The sequence below is a fragment of the Lepidochelys kempii genome, chromosome 3 (genome assembly GCF_965140265.1).
Source record: "Lepidochelys kempii isolate rLepKem1 chromosome 3, rLepKem1.hap2, whole genome shotgun sequence".
NCBI lineage: Eukaryota > Metazoa > Chordata > Testudines > Cheloniidae > Lepidochelys > Lepidochelys kempii.
In genome coordinates this window covers 23,207,615-23,231,712 of record NC_133258.1, presented here as the reverse complement: position 1 = coordinate 23,231,712, position 24,098 = coordinate 23,207,615, and the positions used below count along the sequence as shown (strand labels likewise).

At 42.3% G+C, this 24,098-nt stretch overlaps 1 non-coding gene across 1 annotated transcript; it reads left to right on the top strand.

The window, feature by feature from the left end:
• The first annotated feature begins 281 nt into the window (after window positions 1-281).
• Window positions 282-472, top strand: LOC140909819 (U2 spliceosomal RNA). The gene has a single exon (XR_012158359.1). It is a non-coding gene; the product is annotated as a U2 spliceosomal RNA (small nuclear RNA).
• The last annotated feature ends 23,626 nt before the right edge of the window (window positions 473-24,098 follow it).

The following is a 24,098-nucleotide window of genomic DNA, read 5'->3' as shown; positions in this document are numbered from 1 at the left end:
ACATCAGAGTTCTAGGTTTGAGCATGGTTTAGAAAAGTCTTAACATAGGGTTAAAATATAATGTGAATACGCTAGCCCAGAGTTCCCTAACACAGGTCAGCTGACTCGAGTCCCACTAACCTGGGCTTACATTGCAATGTAGACATACCCTGTGAATGTGCTGTTAAAAAAATCACATGTGTATTTCACAGTCGGTCACCGCTGAGAGGATAGAAAGAGAGGTTTCCTGCTTTTTAATACTGATCCCTGGTTGAAATTATTTTCCCATCAACTCGTTAGGTGTCCCTGTCTAACAAGAAACTTAAGATCAAGTGTAGTATCTGTTCTTATCAGTTTAACATCTGATATGTCCTTTATTTGAGGACTGTATATTAAATTGATTTTTGAAACAGGGGGATGGAATAGGAGCTTGATCTGTCCACCGCAGGCATTGACCTGGTATTGCAGTGCCTCCAGGAATGGTGCAAAGAAAAACAAAGAAGCTTAAGGATGGACAGTATTTCAGTGCTCAGATTGAAGGTTCCACTGAAAATTCTGTTGCTTTTTTCTTGGATCCATTCATCTCTGGAACAGCTATAAGAAGCCTCCCAACTTTAGAATTCTGGGCCCAAAGGCAAAGAAGGGGCCTGAGATGGAAGGATCAGTTTTATCTTCTCAATGGATAGACCGTAAGAAATATTGCACATTGATAGATAATGCAAAGTAGCCAATATTCAGTCCTTAGGACGTAAGGCACTCAAACATTGCAGAATGGACTCTGCAAGGACACTTCATCTGTGTGATTACACTGACTTAGCTACAAAAGGTACCAGATGCATACAGGGCAATTTGATGCTTGGTATGTCTTCCAGATTCATGCCATAAAGTGAAATGTTCCTGGAAGGAGCCTGGAAAAGGCTTTGGCCCAGGGCAGCAAACCAGGACATGCTGCTAAACATAGCTGGTGAAGTACTACCAGATTCCTGGTCTATGACTAGAACCCCTAGGCGCTATGGTAATACACATAATAAATAATTATAATTTCATCTGCTCCACCAGATTACCATTTCGGGTAAGCCCATGTGCTTTGTAGTTAATATAGATACTTCTAAATACAATTCTGCACATAGAGCACTGATTTTTAAAAAAATCATGAACACATTTCTATTACCAATATATTTTTTACATTTTTTCCACAAAACCTACATTTGAATCCTAGACTCCCTCTGTCCCTTTAATTGCATGCTTCCTCTTGATGCTGTCTTTTAAAGTGCCTGTATTCATGCATGCCACTTTTATGCTAAGTCAGTTGGTAAATAGCAGAGATATGCCATGATACATTTACGCTGTGGAAATCTTTCAAACGCTTCAAGGTATTTACCTTCCTCTTTCTTTTCATAAAGTTCTTCATACATCTGGTAACTATTAACGATGTTACAGAATAAATGATGGTTTGTGCCTCCCTCAGCCCATCCTTTCCATTTCCCCACCCCACTCCACCCGCTCCGCCCTGCCACCACTGCTCTTCTAGGGAAATTGGAACGCTAAATTTGTGACATCACATTCCATCCTATGGCAACAGTTTGATGTCCTTTTTCCAGCTGTGTTCTACTGTTAAAGTCTTTCTTTGACATTAAATTAATTAGCAATGGCCAGATGTATTACTTGGAAATAAAGATCTTGCATTTTACCAGATGACATCTCACATGTCTACCAGTAACTTAGAGCATGAGTGACTCCAGTGTGGGGATGGCAGGATGGGAAGGAACTAAAGATGAGTCCAGGGTAGGAGCTGTGAAGTTTGAGTGTGAATACCAACCTCATAACAGACTGTCAAGAAGCAGGGCACAAAACCCCAAACTGGTGGTAAGTTCTGTACTTCGATTTCACCAATCAAATAACAAGTGTGAACTCCTCAAGCACTATAGCAGCCTAACAATGGGGTCACAGACAGTCCCCTTGGGTACTCGGGTCTATCTTGCCACACAGGCGAACAAGCCTTTGTGAATGATGGTCACTTACATCCCAAATCACAACAATATTCAGATTATAACCAGTCCCAAAGGACCAGTCTCTTACCCCAGGTCAATTGTACCTTAGCTCTCTCACGAAAGACAATACTTGTAGCCAATCCTGTAATAAACTAACTAAAGATTTACTAACTAGGAAAAAGAAATGAGAGCTATTTACAAAGTTAAAACAGGTAAACATATACACACAGATGAGTTACTGTCTTAGGTTTCAAAAGGTAATAGATTCTGTTGTAATACGCAAGCTCTATATGTCCTTTAGGAACAATGTAAATTAAGCAGGTTGGGGATCCTTTACTTATGCTTAGAAATATTGCCCTTTCTGAATTCCAAGCAGCATAGTGATAATAATTTCTCTTTAACAGGGATTTGTATTCCTTTCCCCCAGCGATCAAGCTGTGATGGGACAAGGGCTTGTACATGTCTACTCTTCACGGGTGTAGGGGAAGCAATCAACAAAATCTTTTGTCCACCGGTGTTCCACTTTGGTTTGTCTGGTATCTATGGGCCTTCTTTTGTTGGAGAGGAGATGATACATCTTGTGGTAAACTAGTGTTTCACACTTGGTAATGCTTCTCTTCTGACTGGGGGTTTACAATCTTAGCAAATATATTTATAGTTACAGAACAAACATTTAAATATTACCTTATAACATGGAATACAGATATTATAAACAAGATACTTTTAGCATCCTACAGGTATTTCAAAAAGTCTAAATACTAAACACATTCTTATAATTCTAATCTCTATTTTAACATTACTAATAGAGAGGCGAGCCAGACTGGTTTCCAGGTATGCATTTATCAGTGTTCAGTGAGGTGTAGGGGCCTTGGCATGAGCTGGCACCTGGTTTGCCAGCGTCACAGGAACATTTGGTGCATGGGAGGCAGAGAACTCATTTAACTGAGATCTCCTTCCCCTAAGCCGCTCTAGCAATCCCTGCAGCAGAAGTTTCCGCTCTCCTCTTTCACTTTGGTCAACACCCTGACTTTTCTCTAGTCCCCTAGAGAATTAGGTTCATGACATCAGCATGAATGCAGCCTTCTGGGGATCTTTGTTCCCTAGAAGGCTGCATGTATAAAAAAAAGCCCATATATATCATATCTTTATATCACTGAACTATTTTCTTAACTTTTTGAACAAACATATTATGATTATTTAGGCTGAGCAAAGGATGGCACATAACTGTACTTCTTCAAAAGCAACTAAGGGAAAGAACTGTGAACCAGAGTCAATATTTCCACTGTTCTCTGGGGGAGACAAAAATGGTGTAGTTTATTTTCCCCTTGTGCCTGGCCAGTGAGTGGGGAGGAAAGGGAGCAGAACCTTGGCTCTTCTCACTCACCACCAACTCCGTGCCCAGCTGCTCGAAGTGATACGCATTCAACGGTAGGCTGGGACTACTATACACACCAATCCAGGAGCCAAGATCCAAGTAGATTAACCAAAATGAAGAGGAGGTGAGGCAAGCAGGTCTGACAAGAGCAGAATCTAGCTGCAAATATTTATATTCAGACATGCTGTCCAAAATTTACCCCCCAGTGTAATTCCATCAATTTCAGTGAAGATATATCATTGAAAAATATGTCATATGCCTTTTTCATTTAGCTTTAGAAAAGTAGTAATTAATCCCTAATTTACATGTTGCAAAATGATCATAGACCTGTTAAAGCCCAACAGGAGTTGAACTTACATCATTTGAGTTATACAACAGACACGTCTAGATTAGGGCACACAGACTTTGATTAATATTCTGGAAATATCTGGGTATTAGATTAGCCCTGGGAAGATTCTTCTACTGCTCTCAAGATAAAACAGAAGCATATTTGAATTGTAAAACAAAATATCAATAAGAGGGCTAAAGTGTTCACACAAGGTCTGTTTCCAGGGTCTTACGGAAAGGATGTATGCAAAGTATCATCAACAATTTAAAAGCAGTCTTGCTAATTGGGGAGGATTGTTTTATTGGCATTGTATTACATGTCAAGTATCTTTTGGTTGATACAGATAAATTAAGGCCTCAGTCCTGCAAACTCTTCCACATGTGCACATGGATCTGTCTGTGCAGGATTGGGACCCTCTCCACAAAGGGAATTAAATGTTGCAACACTAGGCATTGCAGAGTCTAACTTTTATGTACCTGCTGCCTAGTGAGAGGCCCAGGCCCAGACCCTCTAAGCTATTTATATACCTAATTCCCATAGATTTGAATGGCACCTAAATACCATTGCGGATCCAGCCCCCAGGCTCCCTATACCTGCTGTGTGGAGAGCCACCTAAGCTAGCCAAGAGCAGATGCTGTGGAAAAGGAAATGTCCTAAACCCTACCCCTCTCAGGTGCCTAAGTCCTTTGGTAAATCTGGACCTAGGTGCTGAAAAACCTAATTATTTGTTTTGACAAATAACAAAAGATATTAAAGCATAGTATGACTCAATCCTGATTTACATACCCTACCTTTGCAAAATATGGGCAACAATTTATCTGCTAGGTCACATAGTCTTCCATTAGGGTTCATGGGAATGTCAAGGTATCTTATGAAAATAGCGTATTGAAAATACCAAGGAAAAATTAGTCATACACTGGCATACATGACTATCACACTGTCTGTATGGCACATTTCGCTTGTTAAATTTAAAAACAGAGAGGACTAACAAGAATGTTGCTACTTTTTAGCTATACTTTTTATCCATACACAGAGTGTAAATTCTTGTTTTCCACTTATCTCCTTTTAAGGGAACATTGCTTTAGACTATGTTCATACTCAAGTATCATTAATGGCAGCTATTCCACAGTCCCTTCTGCAAGATCTGACAGGTGACAGAGTTTTTGGGAGGCAATGACAATGGAAAAGCATAGCTATCATCAGAACAAAAAGTAAACTGATTACATTGTAACTTTGACTGTGTTCCATATTTACATTGAAAGACTACTGAGCCTTTGCTACAACAAGACATCTGCCTTTTCCTCTCAAATATAAGGCCCAATTCTACCCTCAGATACTTGTGTCAAATAATGGGAGTTGCAGAAGGGAATTCGGAGGGCAGAATTTTGGTTTATACACTTGTCACTACTCATGCACAGTGATGTCACAATTGAGAGTTGTGGCCTTAATGGCATGAATGGATAAAGAGCTTAAGGGGAAAATATTTTTTGTTGTAAATGTGTTTTAATAATTACATTTATTAAACACTTCTAGGTAATTACAGGGTGGGGTTACAATTATTGACAGCTACCAATTGCCTTAAGTAAGGGCAATGATATATTGCAGTAGTTCTCAAAGCCAGTCCGCCGCTTTTTCAGGGAAAGCCGCTGGTGGGCCAGGCTGGTTTGTTTACCTGCTGTGTCCGCAGGTTTGGCAGATCACGGCTCCCACTGGCTGTGGTTTGCCACTCCAGGTCAATGGGGGCTGCGGGAAGGTGCAAGTGGGGGAGGTTTAGATTGGATATTAGGAAAAACTTTTTCACTAAGAGGGTGGTGAAACACTGGAATGCGTTACCTAGGGAGGTGGTAGAATCTCCTTCCTTAGAGGTTTTTAAGGTCAGGCTTGACAAAGCCCTGGCTGGGATGATTTAACTGGGAATTGGTCCTGCTTTGAGCAGGGGGTTGGACTAGATGACCTTCTGGGGTCCCTTCCAACCCTGATATTCTATGATTCTATGATTCTATAAGGGCGGCCAGCACGTCCCTCGACCCGCACCGCTTTCTGCAGCCCCCATTGGCCTGGAGCAGCAAACCGCAGCCAGTGGGAGCTGCGATCGGCCGAATCTGCGGATGTGGCAGGTAAACAAACTGGCCTGGCCCGCCAGGGGCTTTCCCTGAACAAGCGGTGGACTGACTTTGAGAACCACTGGTATTGTGCACTTATACCAGTTCATAGAGGAGATAAGCTTAACTCTAGTGGGATGCATTTGACTGTATATATAGTTAAGACCCAGTTGTATGAAGACAATCGTGAGTGGTTATTGAAGAACACTCCAGAGGGGAAAAGCAGTGCCTGAGAACCCAAAACTAGTGTACATTCAGCTAGAAGAGCTTTAGGGCTTGTCTGAGTTGCAGTTTCAAGCCTGTCAGTGACTCATCTACAATGTGGCTGTTCTCTGAGTTGCAACACAATTCCATTTTGCAGTGTGTCACATTTCTTTTTCAAGTTGGTTAGTACTTTTTGCTGTAATGAGCCATTGAGAGTAGGCGCATAGAGAATAAAACTAATGATAATGTGTTAGTGTTTGTATTATGACACTGCCCAAAGGCATAAGAGTGCTTTTGTGTTAGATACTGTTGTGTTAGATATGTCTGCTGTCTTCACATGACATAGTCACAGTTCTTTGTGTATTTTCAGTAGGTACGAGCTTACTTTTGGCCTCCCTGAGAATGTCTGTCAAGCTGTATTTGGTTACAGTTCAAGTTCCCTGTTCTCCGTATTATTCTTCATTTTCTACTAATCTTCATCTTCTACTGATGACAGGACCCTACTGAAGGCATGTAATAATAATAATAATAATTAATAATTATGATGATTCCTATAGGGAGCTAGAATGGTCTTAGGGTTATATTAATTATTATTTTATTATTATTGTGGTCGTATCAGGGACCCGGACCCCACTGTGTTAGATGCTGTACAAACACAGATCAAAAGACAGTCCCTGCTCCAAAGAGCTTGCAATCAGCTATAGCGCACAGGACAGGGAGTAAGGAGATTGGGGTCTGTACCAAGTTTGGCAGTAGATTTGCCTTGTGACTTCGGGGAAAACATTTAACCTCTCTGGGCCAGAGCCAAATAAAAGGTGTTGCAGTTCTGTCTCCTTCTCCTCCAGCTCCTCCTCCTTCCACCCGCTCCCCCCACCCATTTTGTGTGGCATGAGGTTTGCTTTGAGGATGCCTGCTGGACCAGGCCCCGCAGATGAGATAGGTGGAATAGCCTATCATCATGTGAGCTGAGGATCTCACTGAGGCTTAGGCATGAGATAGATAGATAGATCTGGGCTCCTAGATCAAGGTGTTCGTGCATCACCAGAGGTAGAAACCTAAGTGCCTAGTGACCTTTCACAGCCAAAAATTAGGCACCGACAGATTTTTAAATATAGCAAAATGTAAACTGCAAATAATATATTGAACCATTTAGACACCGGAGCAGCCTAACAAAGGATGTGAAGTCTTTAAGGTACATCTACACTGCCGCTGGGAGGTGTGATTCCCAGCACAGGTAGACAGACTTGTACCGGTTCTGCTCAAGCTGGCATGCTAAAAATAGGAGCATGGAAGTTGCAGCGTGGGTGGTGGCTAGCTGGAGGTGCCGCACCTGCAGCACTGTCCATGCTGCTACTTTTAGTTCACTAGCTCCAAAGTGAGAGGAGCTAGTGTGAATCTATCCACTGGAAATCAGTTGCAGCGAGACAGTCATTACGGCACATCTTTCTAAAATGTACGCTCTAGGTAGGGTGACCAGATGTCCCGTTTGTATAGGGACAGTCCTGTTTTTTGGGACTTTTTCTTATATAGGCACCTATTACCCCCCCACCCCCTGTCCCGTTTTTTCACAGTTGCTATCTGGTCACCCTAGCTGTAGGTCAACCACAAGTTATTGGGCTCAATGCAGAAATTTTACTGGGTGAAATTCAATTGTCTGTGTTACACCGGAGTTTGGACAAGACTATCATAATGGTTGCTTTTGGTCTTACAATTAATGGATGGTCGCGAGGCTGGATTCAGTACGTTTTGTAAAGTACTTTAGGAGCCTCAGAGAGAGAAACTACAGGCATACAAAGAAAAGTATTGTTATCGTTTCCATTTGCTGGTCTGGGTTTGAGTGAATTCTAGGTGATGGTGCCTGTCATCCATGTTTGCTACTACTTCGGTTGTATCCCGTGTTCTTGTTTTGGGTTGCCATCACACCCATTTGTGCTGCAACCCTGTCAGCTCTCAGAGGTTAAATAGGTTCAGTGTAAGTCAGTGTTGAATGTGCTGCTGGAAGTGGACTGGACGAGTCAGAAGGTAGCAGTCTTCCCTCTGAGTTGGTACTGAACGAATGCCCCTACACCAGTGTGCTTTTTGGAAGCACTGTGGTCCTGGAGGTGATCCCCAATCACATTTGCAAAACCATTGCGCTGATCACCACTTCTGAGTAGTAAAGCTCCTGTGGCCACTTTTCACATGATTAAGGCTGATAGCTCTGGTGCCTGGCCAGGTTTCAATTTGGGTAATTAAATATTGTCTATGTACTGTAAATTCTCCCTGCTGTTTTAAACTGGATACTTCCTGTTCCAATCAGCTGCATAATGTTCCTCAGGGCTGTTGAAGAGTTGCAGTACTTTATCCTTAAATTATCAAGATCCATTCCTCGATATGACCTCCTCTCTGCTGGAGGTGTCTAGGGGAATAACACCACCTAAAAAATGAGCAACCCTGACCTGGAGGAAGCTCAGGATGAACCAGGACAGCCCAAGGATGCCACTCCCAACAGGGCTTGCATTGAGCTCCCAATGGAAATTAAATCAGTGGCTCTTGACAGAGAGTCCGAGAAATGGAAGCTAGAAACATAGCTTGCCTTCCTTGGCTATGAATGGTCCTGAAGTGCAGGGTGTTTCCTGTTCCAGATAGGATGAACCTAGCCCTACCTCTTCTAGGCAATAGATTTTTGCTGGTACTATGGCAGTGGTCCCCAAACTTTTCACAGTCATGCCCCATGAGCTCTGGGGAGGGGGAAGGGGGCAAAGTGGGGTAAGGGGGCCAAGACTGGGGCTGCAGCTAGGGGCGGGGCTGGGGCTGGGAATGGAGCCGTGGCCAGGGGCCGAGGCTGGGGTCAAGGCCAGGAGCGGAGCTGCAGCTGGGGGCTGAGGCTGGGGGTGGAGCTGTGAATTGAAGCCAAAGCTGCGGTAGGGCCGCAGTTGGGGGCTAAAGTTGGGGCTAGGGCTGGGAGCGGAGCTGGGGCCAGGAGCTTGGACCGGAGTAGAGCTGGGGGCAGAGCAGGACTGGGTGGTGCTCCCTTCCCACCCCCATGGGGGTTGGCCCGGCACCGCCATGCCCTCTGAAGGTTCCTCTGTGCCCCCCTAGGAGGCATGTCCTACAGTTTGGGGACCTCTTGTCCTATGGGTATTTACTTGATGTAGCATTCACTATATAATCACATATCCTTTCCACAAGACCCTGCACAGGATATATGGTGCTCACTAAGTGGGTAGCTATTCAATGTTTCGTTTTATCCTCACTGCTCGGTGTGTGGCCCCATGTCTTAGATACTGCACAGATCTTCTGAATAGAGAATTATTAACTTATTTGTGGGCTTTTTTAATGGCTGTTATCACCATAGGATCTGAGTGCATAGAATCTGAGTGCTTCACTGGCCCTCAGTTTCTCCACCTCCATTCCACTCCTTTCTGCCTTTCTTCCCTGCTACTTATTGTCTCAGTATTCTGCCGAGCTCTCTCCCCTCAGCATTCCAGTCAGGCTAATTCCTTGCTTCCATGTGGCATGGGCGTGGAGGGGGAGAGGGCACTGAGAGGACAGGAGAGGTAGTCTTCTGGCTCTCATTTCTGGTTCCTAGTGTTACAACAGCTCCCAGCAGCCAGAAGATGCAATTGCAGAGAAAGTTCTGTTCAGCCTTGGAACCCTGCTATGCATCACGCTAGGTCTGATTGTGGGGGACAGTACATGTTCAGTCTGGTCAGCTCCTAGGAATTGGGTGGGCATGTACCATGGTAAGTGCAGATGAAATCTTCAGAGAATTTAGCTGCTAAACTCTATCAAGTCTCTACTGAGAATGTGCAGACTGATATTTTTTAGACTTCTAACTAGGCCAAATTCAGGTAGATTTTCACAGGGAATGGCAAAAATTGTAAGAATTTTTGAACATGAGCAAAACAAATTATTTTCCTCCATCCGTGTTTGCTGAAACAGCTGAACCATTTTTGTTGAGGGGGAAAAAACAAAAGTCTGAGGCAGACATATGGAGGTTACTTGCCTGTTACTGGAGGTTGTTCAAGATGTGTGGTCCCTATCTGTATTCCACACACAGATGCTCATGCTCTCCATGTGCCTAATTTGTGCCGAGATTTGTTGTAAGTAGTGTCCATTGGTCCATGCCTGCACAGTTGCTCTTGTGCTCTGAAACAAAGACATAAGGGGTGGCATGGGCCAATGCCTTTCCAGTTACTCTTCTTACCACAAATCAAATAAGATCCAAAGCGGGTGGGTAATGGAATACAGATAGGGACTACACATCTCAAAGAACCTCCAGTTACAGGTATGTAACCTCCACTTCTTTTATGAGTACTAATCCTTATGTGTATTCCACATGTGGGTGATTGGTAAGCAGTATTCAAACAGAGTGCGAGGATGCAGTTGGTAGGAATGTCTGTGATGCTGCTCTCACCACAGTTGCATCTGTAGAAGAGGACTGGACTAAGGTGTAATGCTTCATAAAGGTGTGGCTGGAGTTCCAAGTAGCTTCCTCACAAACGTCCAGAATAGGTACTTCTCAAAGAGATGCTGTTGAGGTTGCTTGTGCTCTTGTGGAGTGGGCCCTCACCGTTTCTGGGGGAGGAATACAGGCCAACCGATAACACAGAATGATGCATCTAGAGATCTATGGAGATAGTCTTTTGGGCAGATAATGCTTGTCCTGGCAAATGCTCTGCTATAATGGCAAATATCCTTGGTATTTTCAAATTGGTTTATCTGTTGCAGATAAGAGACCAAGGCTCATTTGTCGGCAAGGGAGTCAGTCTCTTTTTCTTTATTGAAGTGTAGGGTATTGGTAAGAATACTGGTAAATTAATAACTTGGTTCGTGTGAAATTCAGAAATTACCTTGGGGATGAATTTTGGGTGGAGGTGAAGGGAGACTTTTTCTCTATGAAATGTGGCATCATTTGTGTTAACAGTCTGTTTGTGCCCAAAGTGGGTGATCTCTAGTACCCACTTGTCTGTTCTTATTGCCCTCCAGTTGTGGGCAAAATTGGCAAAGCAATCACCAAAGGTTTGGGGGATCATGTGGCATGGCATCACTATAGATACACAGTTCTCAGGTGTCCTGGGTGATGGGTGCAGTTGAGTGGCAGTAGTTGAGGTGGAGGATATCATGTACCTGGGTTTTTGCACCCTCAAGCATTTACATGGTGGTTCGTAAGGGTGCTGGCAGTAAAATGGCTGAGAGGGAGGTCTGGGTCTGTAAATTTGCTTGAGGCATTTCTCTTTAAGGCTGGGGTATAAATGCCAAGGGAGCGGAGGGTTGTTCTGGAGTTCTTAAGAGAGTGAAGTGACTCATTAGTCTTTTCATTGAACAGATTAAACTCATGAAAGGAGAAGTCCTTGATAGTATTCTGGACCTCCTTGGGGAACCTCGAAGAGTGAAGCTATGATTTGCACGTCATGACTATGGCAAAGGTTTTAAACACAGTATCAGTGGAGTCCACATCTGCCTGAAGTGATGTCTTAGCCGCAAGCTTGCCTCCACCGATGAGGGTCTGGCATTGAGCCATATCCTTCTGGGGGGAGTTTGTCCCTGAATTCTACAAATTTGGAATATTTGGTGAAATCATACTTTGCTAACAAGGTCTGGTAGTTAGCAACTCTGAATTGGACCCTGGTTGATGGAAATACCTTCCTCTCCAGAATGTCAAGGTGTTTATCACTCTTGTCATCTGGAGTGGTCTCAGGGCCAGAAGATTTATGCAGACCTAATTCCTTTGCCATGCATGCAAGGAATCTGACTTGGAGAGACATGGAGAGGGATCTTTTTTCTTAGAGGTAGACCTGGAAAGGGATCTGTCTTCATGCCTGTGAGTATGTCCCCTGCTCTCATGAAAAGGCTTAACAGTTTTGGCCTCTGCTTCGGAGCTTGTGCTTGGAGGGGCACTGCTTGAAGTCTGAGGCTGTTGTACATGGGGACTTTCTGGCCTGCATCCAACTGGGGTCTCATGGCATTCTCCATGAGTTGTTTCTGCAGATGGAGCTCTTTTCCCTTGTGGATTCAGGGAAGGGAGGAGCAAGAAATGCTGCACTTAGTAGCGATGTGAGCCTCCCAAAACAGTAAGTCAGCACTGGTGTTCATTTCTGATGGAGAAGGACTTGGGGCAACAGATACAGTTCTTAACCCTGGGACTCTGGGTATAGTCCTTCTCCACAGGGAGAGACTCCCTGAGATGGGGAGAAACTATCAAACTATATTAACTATAAATACTAAAACCACTGAGGCACTAAGGCTAATATTAAAAACTATTTACAATATATTTATAGATTCTGAAAGTAGAGGAAGATCGTTTTAGACCCAGAGGATTCTGACTCAGGCCATGCGATCGTAACAAAGAATTGGAGAGGTCTCGGTCCTTGCCATGCTTTATTTCCTCAGTTCAGAGCACAAGGAGAGTAACTGCACGGGCATGGACCAACAGACACTATCTGCTACAAAGCTCTGGTCTCAGGCACATGAAGTGCATGCGTACCCACGTGTGGCAGAGACATAGGGACAAGCACTCGAAGAACTGTCTCATTTAAGCCCAAATAGTTACAGTTTGGCAAAGTTATAAGCAACTGAAATCTAGGCTTATAATGAAATGTATTAGGAACCTTAACTTAGACATCAGTACCAGCTCTGCCTTTAATATATTGTGACGGGGCAAGGCCAGATGGCTATAGAAAAGTAGTGGGAGATAGATATATTAGCTCCAGGCTAAACAAATCCCTGGTACCAGGTTAAGTGAAATGGAAGCTGCTCCACGTCAGTTAAGACACCTGGGGCCAATTAAGAACTTTCTAGAAGGCAGGGAGAATGCTAGGTTGATTGGGACACCTGAAGCCAATCAGGGGCTGGCTGAAACTAGTTAAAAGCCTCCCAGTCAGTCAGGTGGGTGTGCACGTCAGGAGCTGTGGAAGGAAGTTGTGCTGGTGGAGAGGCTGAGCAGTACACACCATATCAGGCACAAGGAAGGAGGCCCTGAGGTAAGGGTGAAGTGGAGCTTGAGGAAGTGAGGGCTGCTGTGGGGGAAATAGCCCAGGGAATTGTACATGTCATGTGTCTAAAAGGTCAGCTACCATAGCTGATACTATTAGGGTCCCTGGGCTGGAGCCTGGAGTAGAGGGTGGGCCTGGGTGCCCCCCCCCGCACCTTTGCCCCCTGATTAATCACTGAGACTGGGAGACAACAGAGACTGTGCAAGGAAGGATAACTTCTCCTCACCTCCGTCACTGGCTTATGATGAAAATGGCTCAGTAGACTGTGACCGTTGTCTCTAGAGAGAGAGAGGTTATGTGGAGGGTCACAGTGAGCCTCTGAGGCTAGCGAAATCCACCAGGAAATGCGGGGCCCATGGAGGCAAGGACAGAGCTTTGTCACTATATCCACATCTAAAAACATAAAACTCTTTGCAGTTTAATAAAAAAGCTCTGAAGTAACCAGTAGCCAACTTCTTGTCTTATTTTTATTGTCTGACAAATGTTTTTAAAGGAAAAGGCTACACTGCCAACAATTATGATGAAATGTCAAAGAAAGATAACTAGTCAATTAAATTAGAGCACAGCAATGCAGACAAAATGAATCATGAATTACTTCTGATTTGCACTTAGAGTCCTTATAAAACCTATTTTCATTCCCACTGGATGATTTATATGACCCTTTTTTCCTAGGGTAGTGGATTCCAATTTTAATATATGCCCTGATAATTTTAATTCATATTGCAGAATCTGTCAGAAACAGCAAACATAATAGTTCACCATATCAACAGTTCTGATATCTTAATTAGAATAATCAAAGACCTATGTGATAATGCCAGATATGCAGTTAGAGATGGTGATAACATCAGCCAATGGTTTGCAGTGACAACTGGAGTAAGGGAAGGGTGTATTATGTCCCTGTTGTTTGTAATGGTCACTGACAGTGTCATGAGGAAAATAACCCCAGAAGGCAAATGAGGAATTTTATGGGCAAATGATAAAGTGCAGTTGGATGACCTTGTTTTTGCTAATGACATTGCTTAATGGGAAAAAAAGACCCAGCTTTTGGCAGACAGAGAAAAACAAGTTGGTTTGTTCATCAAGAAGGGGAAGACATGATATATGGCTATTAACGTTCCAAAAGCAAACATCTGAGTAGACGGAGAAGTACTGGAGGAAGTAAGTCATTTTATGTATCTGGAGAGCAAGATGTGCTATGATGGTGACACCATGCTAGGTGTCAAACAACATCACAAGGATAAACTTGGAAAGATTTGGAAAAGTAGCATGATCAGCACTGATACAAAAATATGAATTTTTAACACCAGCATCATTTCTGTCCTCCTTTATGGAACAGAGTCATGGAAATCCACAACAGCAATTGATAAGAAGATCAACTCATTCCAAAGTAAATGTCTGCAGAAGATTTTCAGAGTCTTTTGGAAAGAGTTTATGTACAACTGTGACGTTGGTAGACCAGGTGCCGGCTCCTGAGAAGTCTCTTGGCATCAGCTGAGAACTCACAAATTCATAGCTTGAAACCAGACTACCTCACCTGTATGTTAGTATTGTTCAAGATAGGTGTTAGACTTGTAAGGATGTGTTTAGTGTTTAGACTCTATACAATTCTTGTAAGTTGCTGCCTGCATTAATCTTACTGGTAATGTCTGTATCTCATGCTATAAGGTAATATGAAACGTTTGCTTTATAATTGTAAAAAATGCCTGCTCTGAACTTATGAACCTAGCCAGGAAGAATACTTCCCCCACCCATCACGAAAGACTATCAAAACTAAATGGGCCGCATTCACCCATGAAGAAGTTATGTGCAGGAGCACTCATCCCATTGGTTTGAACTCTTGGGGGAGGGCATATAAAGAGTTTTCTCTCTGTTTGGACTCTCACAAGGGCTGGAGCTAAGAAACAAAAGCAGAGATCTTCTGGGTCACCCATGGTTAGCCCTAAAAGACATTCAGACAGATTTCTACAGCTCTAGCACTCATGTGCTTATATGTTGCCTGCTTTAACCTGTAAATAACTCTTATTTATTTTTCCTAGTTAATATATCTTTAGTTAGTTTACTATAGGATTGGCTATAGGCATTGTCTTTGATGTGAGATTTGAGGTACAAATTGACCTGGGGTAAGTGATTGATTTGTCTCTTGGGACTGGGAGAACCTGAATATTTTGTGATTTTTTTTTTTTTTTTGAATCAATGACCATTTATTACTAAGTCCAGCTTGCCTGGGTGCAAGATAGATTGGAGTGACTCCATGGTAAGACTGTTAGAGTGATCCAGGAGTTCACATTTGTTACTGGGATGGTGAAATCTAATTATAGAACATGCCACCAGTTTGGGGTGTCTGCCCTGCTTTTTGACAGTCTGCCCTGACGTTGGCACTCATGGTCATGAACCAGGCAATGTGATAACAACATCAGAAATTCTAAGTTGAAGCATCAAGCATGGCAAGATGAAGACAATGGGCATTTTTAGGACATTATTTATGGATGCCAACAACACTTCCATGTCAGGTGACAACGTGGAGACCAGCTGGAAAAAGAAAAAGAGGGCAACCTACAGAAATCTATTGTTCTTATGTAGAACAATAGAGAATGAAGCTAAATCCATCAACATGACATTCAGAAGCCTGAATAGGCCAGCACAAGATGGAAATAAATGGCGGAAACTGGTGGATGCTTTATGTATCTGAGGGTGTGGGAGGATAAAGAAGAAAAAAAAGAATATGAATTGAATCCTTAACAATCCAGACTCCTCCCCCCCCCACACACAAGGCACTTATGTTTATTAGTTATGTATTCACCTATGTAGGACTCAGTCTGTCAGGAATGAAGGCCTGCAGCTGTGCCTGCCCAATCTTCAGGCAGCCAATGAGTGCAGCTGGGCCACAGCAGAACCACCTGATTGGCTAAGGCAGCCAAGTCTTTTGCTTTTAAGACCAGCAGCTGCGGACAATCAGCAGCTGCTCAGTGCTCATGCCCATCATTTCTCTGCCTCCCTGGGCTCACCTCTCTCCTACCCCTGTTCCTGCTCTGCTCCAGCCTAGATCCTGCCCTGCATCCAGCCTCATTCCAGCTTAGACCCTGTCCTGCACCTGGCCTCATTCCAGGCCTGTCCCAGCCTTGCTCCTGGCTTTGCTAACACCACATAATCTGTTCTGACCTTCAGCTCTGATTCCTGGCTCTGACTCTGTCTTCACCTGTGGCTCTGTCATTCAGACTGTGATTCCTGTTTTGACCTTTGGCTCTGATCCCTGGCTCTGACTCTGCCGTGAAACCCATGCACCGCTACAGGTTGGGGACCAACTGGCTAGGCAGCAGTTCTGCAGAAAGGGACCTGGGGATTATAGTGGACGAGAAGCTGGATATGAGGCAGCAGTGTGCCCTTGCTGCCAAGAAGGCCAACGGCATATTGGGCTGCATTAGTAGAAGCATTGCCAGCAGATCGAAGGAAGTGATTATTTCCCTCTATTCAGCACAGGTGAGGCCACACCTGGAGTATTGTGTCCAGTTTTGGTCCCCCCACTACAGAAGGGATGTGGACAAATTGGAGAGAGTCCAGCGGAGGGCAACGAAAATGATTAGGGGGCTGGGGCACATGACTTACGAGGAGAGGCTGAGGGAACTGGGGTTATATAGTCTGCAGAAGAGAAGAGTGAGGGGGGATTTGATAGCAGCCTTCAACTACCTGAAGTGGTTCCAAAGAGGAGGTAGCTCGGCTGTTCTCAGTGGTGGCAGATGACAGAACAAGAACCAATGGTCTCAAGTTGCAGTGCGGGAGGTCTAGGTTGGATATTAGGAAACATTATTTCACTAGGAGGGTGGTGGTAACACATTCCAGTGCTTCTAGGGAGGTGGTGGAATCTCCGTCCTTAGAGGTTTTTAAGGCCTGGCTTGACAAAGCCCTGGCTGAGATGATTTAGTGGGTGTTAGTCCTGCTTTGAACAGGGGTTTGGACTAGATGACCTCCTGAGATCTCTTCCAACCCTAATATTCTATGATTCTATGACCTTGAGCTCTGGCAGTCAGATTCCAACCACTAGGCTTGACTCCTGCTCTGACCACTTGCCCAGACTGACTACGGTCTGGTCTCCTGACATAATCCAACTCCCTTTGAAGTCAGTAGATTTGTAGTTTCAGAGGAGTATTTAACAACTTCTCCTCCATATTATTTAATTATTATTATTGGAGGGGCAGAGTTAGAATATACTGGGCTCTTGCAATCTTGGATCAGTGGCATCACTACTAGTGAACCAGCCATGTAAATTAGAGAAATCTTGTAACTGCTAGAAAATACTGAAGAGACCAGAACCAAAGGAGGCAGAAAGGTAGCTCACTGCCATCTTTACCTCCCCACAAGTTTCAGAGTAGCAGCCGTGTTAGTCTGTATCCGCAAAAAGGAGTACTTGTGGCACCTTAGAGACTAACAAATTTATTCGAGCATAAGCTTTCGTGTAGCTCACACGGGACACAGGTCACTTGCTGGAGGATTCTCTGCTCCTTGAAGTCTTTAAACCACGATTTGAGGACTTCAATAGCTCAGACATATGTGAGAGGTTTTTCACAGGAGTGGATGGGTGAAATTCTGTGGCCTACGTTGTGCTGGAGGTCAGACTAGATGATCATAATGGTCCCTTCTGACCTTAGTATCTATGAATCTATGCCCTCAGTGCTAATTTTGCAATCTTTAAGCATGAATTTGCTCTGTAAATAGTTTAGTAAGTAGCTCTGCTGGTGATGCACAAGAAGGATTAGAATCCATCTCACTCATTTTTTTTTTTTGTGGCTCTGCAGAGAACCTGAGTGGAAAAAACAACTAATACATACGGTTTTTAAATCTAAATTATGCAAAGATTAATTTTGTTATAGACTATATAGCACCATAGGTGTTGCTTCATAGAACAAATAAAGACAGATTGCAAGAAAATGAATCTGAATACTCACAAGGAGTAGCAGACCTGTTGATAAAAAATGTACTGTTTTCACAGTCACTTCTCAGACCTGCGCTTTAAGTTGAAATAAAGCAGAGAATTGTTAGAGTGTAATACATCTGCTGAAATTCTGGGTGAGTTTTCTTCTATTGTTGTTTCACTAATTCACATGTTAGCACAGTGATTGCTTTTAAAGTGTCATCTAGAACTGCTCAAAAATTTTCCATTAGTAAATGCTGATTCCACTAAATCAAAATGTCTTGCAGGAACATACAGATTTTGTCAACATTTTTGACAGGGAAACTATTGAAATGTTTCACTTTGATAAAGTTGAAATATTTCATGTTGACTTTATTGTTTTGACATATTATAATTATATTTATTGTCAAAATGAAACACTTAACCTTATTGAAATGAAATGTTTCAGCCTTATATTTTATTTTGCGAAAAAATCCAGGATTTCTACTTTTTGTCCTAATTGGGGACAAAACTAAATAATTTCCCATGGGATCGGAATTCTGTTTTTTTGACCAGATCTGGTGTTATTTATTAAATTACTGCATCTATCCAGTGACTTGCCTAAGTATGTTTCAACATTTCCTTCAGGTATGCAATATAAACAAAGAACCCTAAGTTGCCCTCAGTTTGCATGCAGAATTTCCATTGACATTAATGACAATTTTACATGCATTGCTACCCAAGTATTTAGTGAACTGCCCAGTCACCATGGAAATAAGAATAGTATATAGCGGTTACATTTAATATCCGACTTACCCATCAGTGATTTTGCTTGTATGTGTGAAGTAGAATATTTAACTAAAAAAACTTTTGAGTCACATTCTAATACAGCAACAACATTTTGCTGAAAATATCAATTATTTTGCTGAAAAGAAAGAGATATCAAATGATGCGAGTAAAAACCAACAAAACATTATACAAATTGTGAAGCAAAAAGCACAGAAATTATTTAAAAAAAAATTCTTTGTTTTCTAGAAAAATACAAAATCAAACAAATACAAACCAATGCAATGAGCAAGACACTTAAATTAATACAACAATAATTACCACCAAAATCAGGAGAAAGCAATGCACACATATAACAATTGCTTTATAATTTTAGCTTCTGGGTTTTTTCATTTTGCTTTTAATTTTGGCGTAGGAAATGGTATTGCATGACCATGGGATAAATGTATAGTACTTACAAATGTCGTTCAAGAAATGTTGCTGTAGTAATGGCATCATGTCAGAGCCGTGCTACAACTGCATTCATGCAACACCAAACGTTAATCTATTTTTCCCCATTTTGTCACCATACTGTTGTTTTCTTCATCAAAGCTGAGCTTGACTGTCCATTCAGTCATTCTGAATCAAATATTCACATCAGTACAGATTTCTTGATCTTTGCTGGAAGCCTTAATTCATTTACTAATTCCAGTGTACAGACTTTTAGGGAGGGGAAGATCTTTGTATTCAGAACTGTGGAGGGACATTTGTGCATATTGCTGCAGTATTAGTAATTTCTGTCAAGAAAAATGTATATGGGACACGTCAGCTGACGATTAGCAGAATCACCAGCATTTACTATGGTTATCTAAACCTGTTTTATATAGACATCCTGATGTCTGGTATAATCTGTAATATTTTGCTTTGGAAAAATCGCAGAGATAATGAGGTGGATGTATTTGACCATTTGCCATACTTGTTTCTAATCTTCTCCTGACAATGAGATATGTCAACTCAGTTTTGCACTTATACAAAAACATTTTTTATAATGCATGTTTTACTCCTCCTTAATGTAGAGATGTTCAGAGTTCTGGCAGGCTAGTAATCTATCGAATTGCCAGCAGAGAACCTCCAATCTGACAGTGGACTCAGAAATTCTGGCCTGATTGATTGTGATGGTACCAACTTGTGTATCCTCTGGATCCACTTCACTTCTAACATTTCTCCTCCCTTTCAACTGCTGCATGGAGCAGTAGCAGCATTGACTCCAGCTGTTGGTGCCCAACTGACCTCCTAGACAGATCCACTGTATGATGTTTTTAGCAGCTCCCCCATGAGGTAGTACGATAAGCATGAGAAATATAAGAAGGTACTAAAGAGAAGATGATAATACATTTTCAGGAAACTGCATCCCTTTAGCTGAAGGGTGAACTTTATCAGAGGGAAACCGTCTCCTGAGTGAGTTGCCAAAGTAAATTTCTTTGATGAAAATGAGTCAAGCAAAAACATTTGCCTTCATTTACTCTATGACAACCTGGCATGTGAATATATTCAAACTAACATTCCAACACATGTAATATTTTAGGCATTTTCAGAAATGCTGTGGATTCCAAATGCTCCACGTCTAAAATAAGTATATACAACATCCTTGCTCAACAGAGACCATCATTCTTTGATTCTGAAGTCATCTAAACCTTTCTGATTTTTTAATGTTATCTCATTCTTTATATGGTATCTAGTCCCTTTTGTCGTTCACCATGTGAAGGGAATGTTACACCTTAGATTATTGTGTGTTCTGCACATGTGCTAAAATGATAATCCTTTCACAAATGTCCCACAGAGAAGTTATACACAAACTATTGAACAAAAATGATTACTAAGAGGAAAAAATGGAAAGAATTATGTGCAGCTGTTGATGTTAATGCTTTCATTTAGGCTGGTGTTGGTGCCAGTCTGCCAGCTTGAACAATTTCATTTTAGTTTATTTGTGTTGTCACAATAATGGCAGTGTAGTTAAATATAGTCCTTGAAAGCAGGATCTCTGCCTGTTTCATTTGTATTCTACTGTTCTTTCATTAAACATTTCTTCTTCTCTGCAGAGCCAAATTCTTAAAATAATAAATCAGAGACACCTAGAGTACTTGCCAAGTCAAATATCTACAGTTTCTGGCAATTATGTAATTTCCAGATTTGCTACAATGGCTATTGCTGATAAGTCGATTGTCATAAAAAGAAATGTTCCAGACCAATCTTTATTAGGGTGTCCTTTACTGATCCATGTAAAATAATCTCCCTCCCACCATACCCTTTTTAAAAAAAAAGAAAGAAAGAAACATAATTGCAGCTTTTTTCCCTTCTTTGAGTGACTCTTCATCATAACAATTTATATCTGGAAAATGTCACCAAAAATGTGAAAAAGGTAATCTTAAACCAAAGAAATCAGTCACTGCTGTTATTAATAGAACAGCTCAAAAATGTTTCCCGTGATGTTTTATAACGGCTCTGTCTTGTAATCAAATGTAACAGTGATGTATTTCCCCATTTTCAAGTTGATTTTATATTAGACGTCCAGACAAAAGTAATTTGTAGTAACAGTCCCTCATCCAATGTCTGTATGAGGAAAGGATTCAAAGGACTTCATGCCCATTTAAAAGCCCCTTAATATGATTAATGGCTAAATGCATTACAAATGATCAAGTGTTTCTCACTGATAACACAGGTAATTTGTTCTGAGTTTTAGGCCAAATTTCCCTTTCTTGGTATCTGAGGTAAAATATCACAAACAGACAATAATCACAGGCACCCATTTGGAGCAGGAGTAGAATGAGAGCAAATTATTTGTAAAGTTGTTCAAAGATTTTTTTGCACATATTCATGCTTTTATAATGTATGTATTTTATTTAGAAAGGTCACCCCATCCTCATCAGAGCCTATACCAGCAAAGACATTATGAGGGCCACATAGTTACAAATATAACAGAAAGTGAATTGGGATGAGCCTGAATGACTGAGCTGTGAACTCTTGCCTTATTACTCCTGAGGGAATTCTGTGCCAAAAAATTAAAAATTTGGCACCAAAAAATTAAAAATTCTGCACACAATATTTTAAAATTCTGTAAAATTCTGCAAATTTTATTTGGCAAATAAATGTGGAGACTCCAGAATGGCATTGGGGAGCACAGACCACTGGCTGCACAGAGATGGGAGATCACTGTGCAGCTCCCCCTGGGACACAGATTCAGCAGTGAATCTGGGTACAATGATTAATGGGACTCTGTGGGGGGTCCAGGTGAAGGTGGTTGGGGCTCAGCAAGGGCGGGTCTGGGTGTGGGGAGGATAGAAGGGTCTGGGTGTGGGGAAGCCCAGATGCTGGGGGAGTGGAGCTCAGTGGGGTGGGGATCCAGGTGCAGCTGGGTGGGGCTCGGTAGGGTGGGGATCCAGTTGCGGGTGACTCATTAGGGAAGTCCAGGTGCAGGGGGAGTTGAGCTCATCGAGGGGGTTCTGAATGCGGGGAGGTGAGGCTTAGCAGGAAGGTCTGGGTATGAGGAGGTCTGGATGCATGGGGATTGAGTGGATGGTGAAGCAGCTCTCTGTGATCCCTCCCCCTGCAGCTGAGGAGCGATGAGTGCAGGAAGCACAGGGGGTGGGGGAGACTTTGCAGAGCTTCCTACAATCAGGGGAGAAATCTGGGGTTGGGTCTAACCTGGCCCCAGATGCCATGCAGGGGAAGAGGAAGTCCTGTTCTCCTCAGACCAACTGGGACTAGCTGCTGAGCCCAGTGCAGGGTAGGAGCCACCAATCTTCCCCAGTCCCACCCTCTGCCCCACAGTGATTTACCTCTCTGCTGGCTGCCCTGGGCACCTGAAACATACTGCTGGGGAGAGTCACATGACTTCCCTTTGATTCCCTCTCAGAAAGTCATTTTTCTGTGGGAAAGCAAAGAAATCTGTGGGAACATAAATTCTGTGCATGCATAGTGGCGCAGAACTCCCTCAGGCGTATGCATTCTAATCCTGCCTGGAACAGACTCTGTTCCCAATTATGCCCCTGTCCACACTGAGGTTCTACCATTATTCCAGTTTTTGTAGCTGCACCAGTGCACATAGGCAAAGCTGCTATTTGCAGAGATGGCGCTAAAAGTTTGGTTCATTAAGGTGGTAGTGTTAATTTATATACTCAGACTTCTGTAAGGCATTCAACTTGGTACTATATAGCATTTAGATTAAAAAAACTAGAAAGATATAAAATTAACATGGCACACATTAAATGGATTAAACACTGGCTAACTGGTATGTCTCAAAATATAATGGTAAACCAGGAATCATTATTGAATGGCGTGTTTCTAGTGGGGTTTTGCAGGGGATTGGTTCTTGGCCTTATGCTATTTCACATTTTATTAATGATCTGGAAGAAAACATACAATCCTCACTGATATTTTCCGTCATATGCAAAGTTTGGGGACATGGTAAATAATGAAGAGGACAGGTCACTAATAGAGAGTGATCTGGATCACTTGGTGGGCTGGGCACAAGAAACAATATGTGTTTTAACATGGCTAAATGTAAATATAGAAATGAAGACTGTAGATCATATTTACACACTGGGGAACTCTATCCTCTGAAGCAGTGACTCTGAAAAAGATTTGGGGGTCGTGGTGAATAATCAGCTAAACATGGACTCCCAATGTGACACTGTGGCCAAAAGAGCTCATGCAATCCCGAGATACATAAACGGGGGAATCTTGAGCAGGAGTAGAGAGGTTATTTTACCTCTATATTTGGCAGTGATGTGAACAGTGCTGGAATGCTGTGTCCAGTTCTGGTGTCCACAATTAAAGAAGGATGTGGATAAATTGGAAAGGGGTCAGAAAAAAGCCCTGAGAATGATTAAAGGATTAGAAAACATGTTTTACAATGATAGGCTCAAGGAGCTATTTAATTTAATTTTTAAAGAGAAGGTTAAGGGGAGTGACTTGATTACAGTCCTGTAGTACCTATATAGGGAACAAATATTTAATAATGGGCTCTTCAATCTAGCAGTATAACATGATCCAATGACTGGAATGTGAAGATAGACAAATTCAGACTGGAAATAAGGCATACATTTTTAACAATGAGAGTAATTAACCATTGGAACAACTTAACAGTCATGGTGGATTCTCCGTCACTAACCATTTTAAAATCAAGATTGGATGTTTCTAAAAGATATTCTCTGTCTAGCAAATATTTTGGGGGAAATTCTATGGCCTGTGCTATACATGAGGTCAGACTAACTGATCACAATGGTCCCTTCTGGTCTTGGAGTCTATGCATCCCGGCCAATGGATCCCTTTTCTTATGGTTTAATGGGAAGGGAGTCCTGGATTTTTTTTCATGTGGTATGGAAAACCACGGCAATTACTCGAGCAACATTAAAGAAAGTATCCCTTGCCATTAGTCAAAGATGGAAGCACTTCAAATAATTTTGTCTCCTGTTTAAGATCCACCAATACTG